This window comes from Mesoplodon bidens (genome assembly GCF_964165515.1).
Source record: "Mesoplodon bidens genome assembly, chromosome: 19".
NCBI classification, from domain to species: Eukaryota; Metazoa; Chordata; class Mammalia; order Artiodactyla; family Ziphiidae; genus Mesoplodon; species Mesoplodon bidens.
This window is the reverse complement of record NC_138179.1, coordinates 28,850,119-28,863,780: the sequence shown is the minus strand read 5'-3', so window position 1 is coordinate 28,863,780 and position 13,662 is coordinate 28,850,119.

Genomic DNA, 13,662 nt, shown 5'->3' with positions numbered 1-13,662 from the left:
AAAACAAAATCATCGGGACTTCCCTGGTGGTCCAGTGGCTAAGACTCTGCACTCCTAATGCAGGTGGTCCAGGTTTGATCCCTGGTCAGGGAACTAGATCCCACATTCCGCAGCTAAGACCCAGTGCAGCCAAATAAATAAAAAATATATTTAAAAACCCCCAAAACCCCCAAAATCTAAATGCCTGAAGTTCACAGACTCCCTGTTGACACAAATAATCAATAACCAAACTATAATGGGAATGGAAAAGAGTTTTATTTGAGCCAAAGTGAGGACTGTAGCCCGGGAGACAGGCTCTCAGTAGCTCTGAGGATCTGCTACAGAGAAGCATGGTTTTCAGCGCAGTTTTATATCTTGTCAGAACGAACAACATCAAACAAGTCAGGGACACACTCCTTCAAGGTTTCAAAAAAACGGACCAGCAAATACAAAGTGAGCCAGGGTGGCCTGGGCACCTGTGAAGGGAGTCTTACCATCAAAGGAGAAACCAGCACTGGCGTCCCAGAAAGGGAGGCCTTTCATCTTTATTTTTAACATGGACATTCTTTACTTCTGGTCAGTGCACCCTTTTCTTTATAGCAGATGTGCAGTATATGTTGGACAGCACACACAGGCTGTTTGGTTAGTATATAATTCGAGTTAGCTCATGTATAACCAGAATGACTTCCCCCCCACCTCAATATGTGAAAACTTCTTCCATTCTCCCCAAATCTGCAGTTTTTTTCCTCTCTGCAGCGGCCAGGGGCTTCCATCTCCCGTCATGGGCTGCGACTGGCCTTTCTTGTCAATCAGGAGGCCACAGCTTGGAGGAGTCCTGTCCTCAGCCTGGGGCTCTGGCTTACGCAACGCTGGCTCCCAGGATTTGTAATGAAAAATTTAAATGTTCCATCCCTGCATACTTGCTCCACAGCAGTTATTCCTAGAGTCTGAGTACGACATCCCTTTATTCGGGTAGCTCATAAATGCAAGCACTTGCCAAGGCCAGCTCCCCTGCTCATTCGCATGGAAATCCAGACTAAGCTTGTAAAATGGAACAGTCCAGTTGCCTCCTGGGCTTCACTGTTACAAGCACAGCTTTGATGCGAACGATCTTGAAGGTACATCTTTGCCTGTAGCCTTAACTGTTTTAGTAACTATTCTCTAGAAGAGGAAATGCTTGGACAGAAGCATTTTTAAAACATTTGCCGCATTACGATCCAAACAGCTAGTTCCAGTTTATATTCTTTTCCAGTCCTGAGTGAGAATATCTATTTCCCCACACTCTTTGCCAGTGTTGGCACTCATCCTTTTTTTGTATTAACTGGACATTGACTGTTTTGTCATAAAAGTGATTTATGGGACTTCCCTGGTGGTGTAGTGGTTAAGAATCTGCCTGCCATGCAGGGGACACGGGTTTGAGCCCTGATCCAGGAAGATCCCACATGCCGTGGAGCAACTAAGCCCGTGTGCCACAACTACTGAGCCCGTGCACCACAACTACTGAGCCTGTGCTCTAGAGCCCGCAAGCCACAACTACTGAAGCCCGTGCACCACAACTACTGAAGCCCGCACACCCTAGAGCCCGTGCTCCACAGCAAGAAAAGCCACCGCAATGAGAAGCCCACGCACCGCAAAGAAGAGTAGTAGCCCCCGCTCGCCGCAACTAGAGAAAGCTCGCGCGTAGCAACGAAGACCCAACGCAGCCAAAAATAAATAAGTAAAATAAGTAAATTTATTTTTAAAAAAATTTTTTTTCGGGCTTCCCTGGTGCGCAGTGGTTGAGTCCGCCTGCCGATGCAGGGGACACGGGTTCGTGTCTCAACTCTCAACCACTGCGCCACCAGGAAGTCCTGTGGGGTTTTTTTTTGGGGGGGGGTTTGTTTTGTTTTTGTTTTTTGGTGTAATAGAGTTTAGTCCTAAAATAAGGAAGCAGTTCTTTACGATTTCTGGGCATCAGCAGAATTTTGGTGAGAAGCAAGGCCGGAACTAGGGTGAGGTGAGTGAGGCATTCTCTGGGGGGTAGGGACACCAAAAACCTCAGCAGTTAAGATAAATTTTTTAAATCCAGTATTTTGAAAAACAAAAATTGGGGGACTTCCCTGGCGGGCCAGTGGTTAACACTCCATGCCCCCAATGCCCAGGGCACGGGTTCATGCTGCACAGCCCCCCCAAAAAAACAAAAAGCAAAAAAACCCACAAAAGACGACGTGACCCTGCACAACTGCATGACCACTGCACTGCTGCACTCTGGTCTGTCCTGGCAGGCAGGGCTCTCACTTTTCAAAGGGGTCCCTGTACACTACCTGCACCAACTTCTTTAATCCCTTTGTCCATTTGCGTCACCACACTGTCCTGTAGGGGTGCAGCCACAGCACAATTAAACATCAGGTTTTGCTTCCACATCCCAGGAGAAGAGGGGCCGGGACGTGTGTATCCAAAATTCTGAGCAGGATTTCAAGAGCGTCTCTGGTCTTTCCTTGTGGGTGAGGCATTCCTCCCAGTAGATTCTGGGCCCTTGGCCTCCATGGGAAGGGCACTGGCTCTTCCTCACAGTGACTTTGCTGTGCGGCCAAGGCTGGAGGGCTTGCGGGGGGAGAAGGGAAAGGAGTGTGTGATCAGCCTGAAGGTAAATCCAAATCTGGGGACTCCACCTCATTCACTGCCTCCACTCCCTTGGTCCCCCCATCCCTCCCCCCACCCCCGTCAGGGTCCACGTCACCCCTGGGCCACCAAAAGCAATAAGGAGGTGACTCTGGTCTCTGGCTACGTGGAATCCGGACAAGGCATCAGCAATCATGCTGTGAGCTGGCTGGCTCTTCCCTTGGGAGCACAGGGATAGAGCCTCCTGGCCTCTGCTTCTCTAACAGCCCTGGGGTGAATCCCAAATGCCTCTAGTGTCACACGTGGCCACAAACACAGAAGCGGCCGCGCCTCCTTTCCTGTTAGACAGTAGATGCTTTGGCGGTCTCAGCTGCCCCCAACCCCAAGTTCACTGCGAGCATCAGACGACGGTTTCCCTTCCTCCGGCAAAGGCGGGGCGGCTCCATCTCTCCTTCTGTAAAGAACACCAGGCCCTGCGGGTGTTGTATTTATTGAGTTAATTGATGCTTCTTGTTCTTAAGCAGACCAGGATAGCGCTCTTTCTTACTTAGTAGCTTTTTTACTTAAAAGCATATTTACTCCCTTATTGAATAGTTTCATCTTTCTTATTTAATAAAAAGGAAAAAGTACTATCCAGAAGCAGGGTCTCAGGACTCCCATGAGATGGACAATGAACTCTTTAACATTATGCTAGAAAACATATCAACTAAAATATGCGGACAATACAGTGACAAGTGAGAATATTAACAAAATGTTAGGTACAATATAATCTCATCTCAAAATTGGATTTGAAGCGACTGGAAGGGGCGGGTGCTAATGTCTTTCTCGATTTGGGCGCCGGATACACAAGTATTTGCCCTTTGTTAAAATTCATGGCTACTTTTCCGGATGTGTGCTGTCAGCTGAAAGTCCAGTAACATATTTGGGATGTGGATGTAGCCGTTAAAAATCTGCAAAAAGAAATACCGCACATGGAAGTATTAGCAGCGGTTATGTCTGGATGGTGGATGGTCAAAGATTCTAATTTTCTTCCAGGCGCTGTTCTGGCTTTCCTCAAAGACAATGTTTATTTTTATAGTTTAAATATAATAATTGTAAATCAACTATACTTCAGTTTTTAAAAATTGACAAACGCAGTGAGCTGATTTGCAAAGTGAAAAAAAATAGTGAAGTCCTTGCGTTTATCAAGCTCGTTAAGCCCTTAGTTTCCCGGCGATGGGAGATGCCCACCGCGCTTTCTGTTTTGGGGGTCTCTGGAAGGAGCCGGGGACCCGGCCTCGGCCACGCCCTGCACTCGCTCGCGGCGCCCCTCCCCCGGTCGCGCAAGCGCGTGGCGGCCGGCTCCTCCTCCGAGTGGGGGCGGGCGGCGCGGAGAAAGCGCCTGCGTCTCCGGAGCCTCGCGACGGCGCCGCCTCAGCAAGGTCTTTAATGACGCGGACGCTTACGTTTGCTGTGACCTCGTGGCGCAATGGTAGCGCGTCTGACTCCAGATCAGAAGGTTGCGTGTTCAAGTCACGTCGGGGTCAAGTCGGCTTTTTTCCTCTGAAGTGCAGGGGCTCGTGAGGAGCGGAGTGGCGGCCCCACGCGAAGGATTTGGCCTCACGGAGGTTAATTGTCCTGTCAGCTGCTCGGAAAACCCATTCTTTTTCCTCCCAGCGGGAACATAGGGCTGATAGACGCGCAGCTCCTCCCGGGACCGACAGGGGGCGGTGCGTCGGGCCTCGGAGCGACCCCGCCCCGCCCCGCCCGTCTCCCCTCCCCCACCCCGCAGCCCCGGGTGACCTCGCCCCCGGAGGGTGTCCCGGCGGGAGGTGGACCCCCCCGCCCCGGGAGGCGCCGCGCCTTCTGCACGTGACCCCGCATGTGGCCCTCATCTGACCGCCCCGCGGGCTCGGCCGCACGTGGACGCGGCTGGACGTTCGCGTCCGCAGGTCTGGCCGCAGGTGGAGCCCGCACGGGGGCCTGGACGGCGGCGGGGGCTGTCCGTGCTCCCCCGGGCCCTGGGCCCGGCCTCGCAGACGCGGGGGGCGTCCACACCCGCCGCGGGGACAGCAGCCTCCGGGGGCCTCGGAGCGACGGCCGAGCTCTGCGCAGCCCCCGGCCCCGAGATGCCCCGGGAGGGGGAGCCGGGCCTCCCCGCAGGCGCTCCACGTCCTCGCCCCTGACGGTGGTCGCACCCACTCGGACGGCGAGCCCGCTCCTGCGCGGTCTTGCGCGGCTGTCCCCGGAGACCAGAACCAGACCTGTTGCTATGTGGGCAGAAAAGCCAGACAAGAAGAAGAAAGCGTTTGGAATCTTAAATGCCAGGAAACCCTTAAGCCTCCGGTGTTAGTATCTGTGGCTGCAAACTAGGCGCAGATCTGCTGAGGGGGCCTGCAGAAAATCAGGGGTCTCAGGAGCTGTATGGCCAGGCCACGCAAGATGGCTCTTCCCTTGCTGTCTGCATGTTCCCCTGCCCGGCCAGGGCCTGTTTCACCTACCCCTATGCCCAGGACCCAGCTGGTGACAGTTTACCATAAGGGCCCCTCCACTGGTTTCCCTGGTAACTAATGAGGCCACCTGGTGTAATTCCCCCTGGAAAGGGCCCGCTCCCCTTCCCCTTGGGAGCCAAGGCTACCACCATGTCCTGCCTGCAGTTTGCAGCCCACCGTGGGGTGTCGCTCCAGGGCCTTGCTTTAGACGTGTAAGCTCCCCTATCCATTGAGCCGTGAATGTCTCTGTTGCTGGCTCCGGGCGCACACCTGTGCATTCAGAGAAGTCACACGTGGAAAGGAAAAACATGTCAAGGGGTTCCTTGAAGGGGACGGTGAGGGTGCAGGGAGCATGGTAGTCCTGGGTGAACACGTACGTCAGGTTGGAATAATTGAGGGATTAGGTCCAAAGGGACCAGCCGCTACTTTTGTAAATAACGATGTAAAAAGACTCTTCTGGGTTCCTGCAAAAAGAGGAAACCCCCCAGGACCCACTCTTCCCCCACAGTTGTTCAATTCCCCTTGCCTTCAGAAGAGAAAGGAACACGGAAAGACAGACACAGAATGATCTGGTTACAGGAGCTAATCTTACGGAGGTTACTAGAAAACACGGTGAAGGTGATTCTCAAAATGATTTGCTATGCCACTTTGAATAATTTTTTTTTTTTTATTTTTTTTTATTTTTTGCGGTAGGCGGGCCTCTTCACTGTTGTGGCCTCTCCCCTTGCAGAGCACAGGCTCCGGACGCGCAGGCTCAGCAGCCATGGCTCACGGGCCTAGCCGCTCTGCGGCACGTGGGATCCTCCCAGACCGGGGCACGAACCCGTGTCCCCTGCATCGGCAGGCGGACTCCCAACCACTGCGCCACCAGGGAAGCCCTGAATAATTTTTATTGCATATTGTCAGTGAAATTTCTGTACGTTATTACCGTCAGGTGTGAGTACATGAGCTGTGCATGAAAGAAAAAACATGATTTTTAAATTTTTAATAAAATATCAAATGTATGCAGCACTATTGTATTTATTTTCTTTTAAAATTCTCATAAATTAAAAACAACAGAAAATGAATTACTAAATAAAATAAAATTTTTTCTCTGAAAAAAAGCAAGTTGCACAAAAAGTTTATTTTTTTGTGATAAATAAAATGATTGCATTTAATGTCATTTTCTTGAAAACCAAAATTACCAAATTCCTTAATGTTGTATCAAACATGAACAATGCCAGTTCAAGTTAGAGGAAATGTATGCCAACACCAGCTTCTAACAACAAAAATGAGAAGTTAAAGGTTTGTCTGATTTAGGTCAGGTAATCATGTAAACAAAAGAATATTTAAAGTAATTCATTTTATCATTATGCACATAGAAGGAAATCATTATAGACAGGAGAGTTGTTTCCCACCATAAAATTATTTACACCCATTTATTAAGCTAGAAACACCAGCTTGAAAAGGTACTGATATATGCCATTTGTAATCATTTCTCTACAGCAAACAATTGTCTTACAGATGGAACATGTTGAAGGAAATATTGTCTCATAAGTCTTTTTTGTTCTTTGAGTCTCAATCACTAAGAGTTCAAGGGACTTTGAGAGATTCCTGGCATCCTGGGTGGCCTGAAGAATGCCTTAAAGTCAAGCAGTGTATCTGTATTCTGAAAATACTCTTAGCTCCATGAGAATGTTGCTTGGGTTATGGAGCTCTTATTTCTCCCACTGGCACCATGACGTCTGAAAAACATTTGTTATGAAAGTTTCACACCAATTTTGTTTCTTCTTCATTAGCCACTGTGCTTCCTTTTCCGTTTTCTTCCTTTGTTGTTCTGCTGCTCTCTTTTCTCTGTCTGCTATCTTCTGCTGCCTCAGAACTTCGGCTTGCCACATCGTCTTCTTCCTATGCATTGGTATTTTCCTGCCAGGTATCCATGTCACCTAATTCAGGAGATTGGTGAATAAAAGGCATATCTTGTGTAGCTGCTAGTCTATTAGAGAAACCTGTGCTACCATCTGGGATGCCGAAATTTAATGGTTCTCTCTTCTTAATAATGATTTTCTGAGTTTTCCTTAAAGTTGGTGTCATGTCCTTAAAATAGTCAGGTTCCAGTTTTTCTAAAGCATTTTGTTGTGTTGCACGTTCCTATTCCTTCCTTTAATCTTTACACTTTTGGGTGTATATGCATCTCAAGAAGTCCACTCTTCAACATCTGTCTGTTTAGCAACTGATGAATAATCAACTGTAGCTGGGAAAGTTATTTAGTCTCCACTTAATTTCCATTCTCTGCCAGATCTGCATATTAATCTCTTCAGGAATGAAACTACTGTTGCTAGGCAGGTACAGACTTTAAATAACCGAAACTGTGTGATAGCCATGGTGGGAATCAAAACCTGAAATTGACTGATGAGAAAAAAAAAATCATACCCACTGTACAGGTGCGAAAAATGACAGGAGCATTTTTCAGTTTACACAGTCTGATGCCATATGCACGGCGTTTGGTGAAACGCTCTCAATTGCTCCAAGTGGGTGCCTAGTGGGCTGGGATTTGGATTTTGGAAAAATCTGCCTGGGAAGGAGCAAGGCCTGCCCCTCCCCCTCTGCACAAAAACTTTAAACACACAAAGAATGTAAACACATACTATACATGTTAATGGATACATACTTAATATGTATCCATGTTGGACTGTGCATCAGAATTACACACACCAGCTCTGGGAGAGTGGTTCCCACCCAGGGAATGAGGAGGAAGAGGGGATGGAAGAAGATTCTACTTTAAAAAAATTTTTTAATGAAAGTAGCCAAGACATTAATATTTATTAAATCTGGTTAGAAGTTCATGAGATCTAACTTTTTGAAACATGAGTTTCAGGTCGGCGTTCACTCTACAGGCATAATCCAAAATCTCCAAGTCAAGAAGTTAATGGATAATTCCCCAGTCAGTAGGGCCCCCAGCATGCTGGCAGAAGTAAATTCTCTCTGAAAAAAATACATCCTCAAAACAGGCCTTCTGGAGGGCGGGGGATGAATTGGGAGATGGGGATTGACCTATATACACTATTTTTTAAAATTAATTTAATTTCTTTGTTTGGGGCTGGGTTTTGTCTTTGTTGCTTCATGTGGGCTTTCTCCAGTTGTGGTGAGAGAGGGTTACTCTTCATTGTGGTGAGTGGGCTCTAGGCATGTGGGCTCAGTAGTTGTGGTGCACGGGCCCAGTTGCTCCACGGCATGTGGGATCTTTCCAGACCAGGGCTTGAACCCATGTCCCCTGCATTTGCAGACCGATTCTTAACCACTGTGCCACCAGGGAAGTCCCAACATACATACACTATTGATACTACTACGTATAAAATAGATAACTAATGAGAAACTACTGTATAGTGCAGGGAACTCTACTCAGTGCTCTGCAGTGACCTAAATAGGAAGGAAATCCAAAAAAGAGGGAATATATGTATCTGTCTAGCTGATTCACTTTGCTGTACAGTAGAAACTAACACAACATTGTAAAGAAACTATACTCCAATTAAAAAAACAAAAAAACCAGTCCATCTAGTTTTAGCATATAAAGTCCCAGGCAAAATGTGCTCATAATATATTTTATTTTTTCAAACCTAGGCTTGCTTTCTTTTTTAAAAATTATTATTTTATTTATTTATTTTTGGCTGCGTTGGGTCTTTGTTGCTGCGCGCGGGCTTTTCTCTAGTTGTGGCGAATGGGGGCTACTCTTCGTTGTGGCGCACAGGCTTCTCATTGTGGTGGCTTCTCTTGTTGCGGTGCACGGGCTCCAGTAGTTATGGCTCATGGGCTCTAGAGCGCAGGCTCAGTAGTTGTGGTGCATGGGCTTAGTTGCTCCGCGGCATGTGGGATCTTCCCAGTGCTCGAACCCGTGTCCCCTGCATCGGCAGGCAGATTCTTAACCACTGCACCACCAGGGAAGCCCTCATAATATATTTTAAAAGAAAATAAATCAAGAGAGAATACCTATATACTACATAAAGCAATGCACAATAGGGGCTTCCCTTCCCTGGTGGCGCAGTGGTAGAGCGTCCGCCTGCCGATGCAGGGGACGCGGGTTCGTGCCCCGGTCCGGGAGGATCCCACATGCCGTGGAGCGGCTGGGCCCGTGAGCCATGGCCGCTGAGCCTGCACGTCCAGAGCCTGTGCTCTGCAATGGGAGAGGCCACAACAGTGAGAGGCCCGAGTACCGCAAAAAAAAAAAAAGATTTGGGGAGATTGGTTCAAGATGGCAGAGTAGAAAGACGTGCGCTCACCCCCTCTTGCGAGAGCACCGGAATCACAACTAACTGCTGAACAATCATCAACAGGAAGACACTGGAACGCACCAAAAAAGATATCCCACATCCAAAGACAAAGGAGAAGCTGCAGTGAGACGGTAGGAAGGGCGCAATCACAATAAAATCAAGTCCCATAACTGCTGTGTTGGTGACTCATAAACTGGAGAACACATATACCACAGAAGACCACCCACTGGAGTGAAGGTTCTGAGCCACATGTCAGGCTTCCCAACCTGGGGGTCTGGCCACAGGAGGAGGAATTCCTAGAGAATCAGACTTTGAAGGCTAGCAGGATTTGACTGCAGGACTTTGACAGGATTGGGGGAAACAGAGACTCCACTCTTGGAGGGCACACACAAAGTAGTGTGCGCATCAGGACCCAGGGGAAGGAGTTGTGACCCCAGGGGAGACTGAACCAGACCTACCTGCTAGTGTTGGAGGGTTTCCTGCAGAGGCGGGGGGAGGTGGCTGTGGCTCACCGTGGGGACAAGGACACTGGCAGCAGAAGTTCTGGGAAGTACTCCTTGGAGTGAGCCCTCCCAGAGTCCGCCATTAGCCCCACCAAAGAGCCGGGTAGACTCCAGTGCTGGGTCGCCTCAGGCCAAACAACGAACAGGGAGGGAACCCAGCCCCACCCATCAGCAGACAAGCAGATTAAAGTTTTACTGAGCTCTGCCCACCAGAGCAACACCAAGCTCTACCCACCACCAGTGCCTCCCATCAGGAAGCTGGCACAAGCCTCTTAGATAGCTTCATCCACCAGAGGGCAGACAGCAGAAGCAAGAAGAACTACAATTCTGCAGCCTGTGGAAGGAAAACCACATTCACAGATAAACAAAATGGAAAGGCAGAGGACTTTGTACCAGATGAAGGAACAAGATAAAGCCCCAGAAAAACAACTAAATGCAGTGGAGATAGGCAACCTTGCAGAAAAAGAATTCAGAATAAGGTTAGTGAAGATGATCTAGGACCTCGGAAAAAGAATGGAGGCAAAGATCAAGAAGATGCAAGAAAAGTTTAACAAAGACCTAGAAGAATTAAAGAACAAACACCTAGAAGAATTAAAAAACAAACAGAGATGAACAATACAATAACTGAAATGAAAAATACACTAGAAGGAATCAATAGCAGAATAACTGAGGCAGAAGAACAGATAAGTGACCTGGAAGACAGAATGATGGAATTCACTGCCACGGAACAAAATAAAGAAAAAAGAATGAAAAGAAATGAAGATAGCCTAAGAGACCTCTGGGACAACATTAAACACAACAACATTCGCATTACAGTGGTCCCAGAAGGAGAAGAGAGAGAGAAAGGACCCAAGAAAATATTTGAAGAGATTATAGTAGAAAACTTCCCTAATATGGGAAAGGAAATAGCCACCCAAGTCCAGGAAGTTCAGAGAGTCCCAGGCAGGATAAACCCAAGGAGAAACATGCCGAGACACATAGTAATCAAATTGACAGAAATTAAGGACAAAGAAAAATTATTGAAAGCAACAAGGGAAAAATGACAAATAACATACAAGGGAGTTCCCATAAGGTTAACAGCTGATTTCTCAGCAGAAACTCTACAAGCCAGAAGGGAGTGGCATGATATATTGAAAGTGGTGAAAGGGAAGAACCTACAACCAAGATTACTCTACCTGACGAGGATCTCATTCAGAGTTGATGCAGAAATCAAAAGCTTTACAGACAAGGAAAAGCTAAGAGAATTCAGCACCACCAAACCAGCTCTACAATAAATGCTAAGGGAACTTCTCTAAGTGGGAAACACAAGAGAAGAAAAGAACCTACAAAAACAAACCCATAACAATTAAGAAAATGGTAATAGAAACATACATATGGATAATTACCTTAAACATGAATGGATTAAATTCTCCAACCAAAAGACACAGGCTCGCTGAATGGATACAAAAACAAGACCCATATATATGCTGTCTGCAAGAGACCCATTTCAGACCTAGGACACATACAGACAAAGTGAGAGGATGGAAAAAGATATTGCATGCAAGTGGAAATCAAAAGAAAGCTGGAGTAGCAATACTCATATCAGATAAAATAGACTTTAAAATAAAGAATGTTACAAGAGACAAGGAAGGACACTACATAATGATCAAGGGATCAATCCAAGAAAAAGGTATAACAATTATATATGTACCCAACACAGGAGCACCTCAATACATAAGGCAACTGCTAACAGCTATAAAAGAGGAAATCGACAGTAGCACAGTAACAGTGGGGACTTTAACACCTCACTTACACCAATGGACAGATCATCCAGACAGAAAATGAATAAGGAAACACAAGCTTTAAATGACACAATAGACCAGATAGATTTAATTGATGTTTATAGGATGTTCCATCCAAAACCAACAGATTACACTTTCTTCTCAAGTGCACATGGAACATTCTCCAGGATAGATCACATCTTGAGTCACAAATCAAGCCTCGGTAAATTTAAGAAAATTGAAATCATATCAAGCATTTTTTCCGACCACAACGCTATGAGATTAGAAATCAATTACAGGGAAAAAAACGTAAAAAACACAAACACATGGAGGCTAAACAATTCATTACTAAATAACCAAGAGATCACTGAAGAAATCAAAAAATACCTAGAGACAAATTACAATGAAAACACGATGATCCAAAACCTATGGGATGCAGTTCTAAGAGGGAAGTTTATAGCAATACAAGCCTACCTCAAGAAAGAGGAAACATCTCAAATAAACAATCTAACCTTACACCTAAAGGAACTAGAGAAAGAACAAACAAAACCCAAAGTTAGCAGAAGGAGAGAAATCATAAAGATCAGAGCAGAAATAAATGAAATAGAAACAAAGAAAACAATAGCAAAGATCAATAAAACTAAAAGCTGGTTCTGTGAGAAGATAAACAAACTTGATAAAACTTTAGCCAGTCTCATAAAGAAAAAGAGGGAGAGGACTCAAATCAATAAAATTAGAAATGAAAAAGAAGTTACAATGGATACCGCAGAAATACAAAGCATCATAAGAGACTACTACAAGCAACTCTATGCCAATAAAATGGACAACCTGGAAGAAATGGACAAATTCTTAGAAAGGTATAAACTTCCAAGACTGAACCAGGAAGAAATAGAAAATATGAACAGACAAATCACAAGTAAGGAAATTGAAACTGTAATTAAAAATCTTCCAACAAACAAAAGTCCAGGACCAGATGACTTCACAGGTGAATTGTATCAAACATTTAGAGAAGAGCTAACATCCATCCTTCTCAATCTCTTCCAAAAAAATTGCAGAGGAAGGAACACTCCCAAACTCATTCTATGAGGCCATCATCACCTTGATACCAAAACAGACAAATATACTACAAAAAAAGAAAATTACAGACCAATATCCCTGATGAATATAGATGCAAAAATCCTCAACAAAATACTAGCAAACAGAATCCAGCAACACATTAAAAGGATCATACACCATGATCAAGTGAGATTCATCCCAGGGATGCAAGGATTCTTCAATATATGCAAATCAATCAATGTGACACACCATATTAACAAATTGAAGAATGAAAACCATATGATCATCTCAATAGATGCAGAAAAAGCTTTTGACAAAATTCAACACCCATTTATGATAAAAACTCTCCAGAAAGTGGGCATAGAGGGAATCTACCTCAACATAATAAAGGCCATATACGACAAACCCACAGCAAACATCATTCTCAATGGTGAAAAACTAAAAGCATTTCCTCTAAGATCAGGAACAAGACAAGGATGTCCACTCTCACCACTATTATTCAACATAGTTTTGGAAGTCCTAGCCATGGTAATCAGAGAAGAAAAAGAAATAAAAGGAATACAAATTGGAAAAGAAGAAGTAAAACTGTCACTGTTTGCAGATGACATGATACTATACATAGAGAATCCTAAAGATGCCACCAGAAAACTACTAGAGCTAATCAATGAATTTGGTAAGGTTGCAGGATAGAAAATCAATGCACAGAAACCTCTTGCATTCCTATACACTAACAACGAAAGATCAGAAAGAGAAATTAAGGAAACAATCCCATTCGCCATTGCAACAAAAAGAATAAAATACCTAGGAATAAACCTACTTAAGGAGGTAAAAGACCTGTACTCAGAAAACTGTAAGACCCTGATGAAAGAAATCAAGGATGACACAAAGAGATGGAGAGATATACCATGTTCTTGGATTGGAAGAATCAATATTGTGAAAATGACTATACAGCCGAAAGCAATCTACAGATTCAATGCAATCCCTATCAAATTACCAGTGGCATTTTTTACAGAACTAGAACAAAAAATCTTAAAATTTGTATGGA